The sequence below is a fragment of the Schistocerca piceifrons genome, chromosome 1 (assembly GCF_021461385.2).
Source record: "Schistocerca piceifrons isolate TAMUIC-IGC-003096 chromosome 1, iqSchPice1.1, whole genome shotgun sequence".
In the NCBI taxonomy this organism is placed as follows: Eukaryota; Metazoa; Arthropoda; class Insecta; order Orthoptera; family Acrididae; genus Schistocerca; species Schistocerca piceifrons.
The window spans coordinates 95,552,721-95,554,839 of record NC_060138.1 but is presented as its reverse complement, the minus strand read 5'-3'; the positions used below and the strand labels follow the sequence as shown (position 1 = coordinate 95,554,839).

Below are 2,119 nucleotides of genomic sequence, written 5' to 3'. Positions count from 1 at the left end.
CGTTCGGCTGAACGCGTAACTTGCGTCGGCTGACGGGCAAGGAAACTTCAGCAGCCGGTGACGTAGGAGGGTCAAGTTCTGTATCCGACACAACCCGCGCCGGTCCACATGCGGGATCCGGGGTCGCGGGGGAAACATCCGATAAAACGGAATGGTCAACACCTACACTAGCTTCCGGCAAACATGGACTGCACGGAGGCGAAACGTGAGCAGGAAGGTCCGAGGCCGCAAAGTTGGAAGGAAGCGGAGCAGCTCCGCTGGCAGAGGTATGGGGCAGCGAAGCAGGAAGTTGTCGCGGCTCCACTTGTTGTGACATCGAAGTCGGTTCGGAAGACGGCGCCAACAGGCCCGACCGACGATCCGACTCGAGAGAAGCTGCGTCGGAGGCCGGAGGGGCGCCAGCAGCCGCCACCGGAACCGCTACCTCAGGAGGGCAGGGAGCAGCTACAGTACACAGTGGCTCGGAGGATGCCGGTCGCTCGGACTGGGGCATCTCAGGGAGATCCTCATCCGTACTATTTCCATCGTGTGGGCGACGCCTCTTATTATTCAAAAGTGGCACACCCACCTGAGGGACAGACGGAACAACATCAGATTTAGCACGCAAAGGAGGAAATTCTGTGTCAGGGGTGCGCAAAACCTGTGCCGGGGCGCTACTACCGCTGGACTGTGCTACACCAAGAGCAGAACCACCTGCAACGAGGTCAGCGACCGTTAACTTGCGACGCTGTTCGAGAGAATTTTTTAAAACAAAAACCCTCCGCGGACAGTCGGTACGCACGTGACCACTTTCATTGCACAAAAAACAGGTGCCAACCTGACCACTATATGTTACATGGACACGATATCCACCGATCTGCAGGTGAGATGGAATATTCTGCTTAACGTGCATTTCGACTGAACGAATACCACTGTAACATTGCAGGCGATGTTGGTTTGACCAGCGTTCAAGGCGAATGCTCTTTACATCACCATACTTTTGTAGACCCTCCTTAAGATAGACATTATCCACCTCCGGTGGAAGGTTGTAAACACGAACATTGGTATACGTGATGGAAGCATTGGAAAGCAGCACGGTACTTACAGAATCATCCCAATGCCGAAAGAAAACTTGATGACCATATTTAGAAAGAATTTTATCAACCTGAAGTGGGTCCATGAACTTAACAAAGAAAACATACAGTTCGGTATCAAAATAAGCAGTGTGCACCTGATCCGAATGAACACCAAAGGTATCTACCAACCAATCATGAATCTCAAGGGAACTAGGTTGCACATGGCGGGATGACTTGTCAAAAGTAAAACTAACTGTAGCCTGACGAGGAATAACCTGGGACGACATTTTCAAAATAAGCGGTCGAAACCGCTACACACAACACACTGAAATAAGGACAGAAAGTAAAACAAGGTACGAAACAACGACGGAGAAACACTCACAGAAGTTGCGACACAACACGTAAACAAAAACGATAGTCCACTATACGTAACGATACGGCGGAGCGGAAGACTAGGCACGTCCACACTGCACGGCGTCTAAAGCGGAACTGAAACGTGTACCTCTGGTGGGACTCGAACCCACAATCCCCGGTTTAGGAGACCGATGCCTTATCCATTAGGCCACAGAGGCTGACTGGCGTTAAGCTAGCGGTGTGCTCGCTCAAATCAACAGTTGCCAGGTGTACCCTTCCTGATGCGCTGCTCTACGTCTGCAGAGAGTCAGGACGTCGCATGAGCTTTTCCTGTGTGCCTGTACATACTCAGACGTATCGAAGTCCAGGCAACTACTTTCTTCTGGCAATTCTTGTACCTGCCGTCTTAGGCTATTCCCTTTCTGAACTCCAAGTCCTGCACACAAGGCAGTTAAGTGTCTATTCATATGGGTCATAGTGTTTACCTACAAGGAATTTTAAAATAGCTTTTCCTATCACAGCGCCATCACGCTTTGAAACACTTCCGCAGCTAACAGGTCGATTGATAATGGCCGTCGTTTCGTTTCAGGTTGTCAGTAAGTGCGTATTTTCATATCGTCGTCATACCTGTGATACCTGTAAGCACTCAGAAACGCCAACTTTCTCAACTATTACGCCTGTATGTGGTGAGAGTGATTTTGCCCCAGTGA

The 2,119-nt window shown here is 50.4% G+C and overlaps 1 non-coding gene across 1 annotated transcript; it reads right to left on the bottom strand.

The window, feature by feature from the left end:
* Positions 1–1,554: 1,554 nt before the first annotated feature.
* Positions 1,555–1,627, bottom strand: Trnar-ccu. The gene has a single exon. It is a non-coding gene; the product is annotated as a tRNA-Arg (tRNA).
* Between the last annotated feature and the right edge of the window lie 492 nt (positions 1,628–2,119).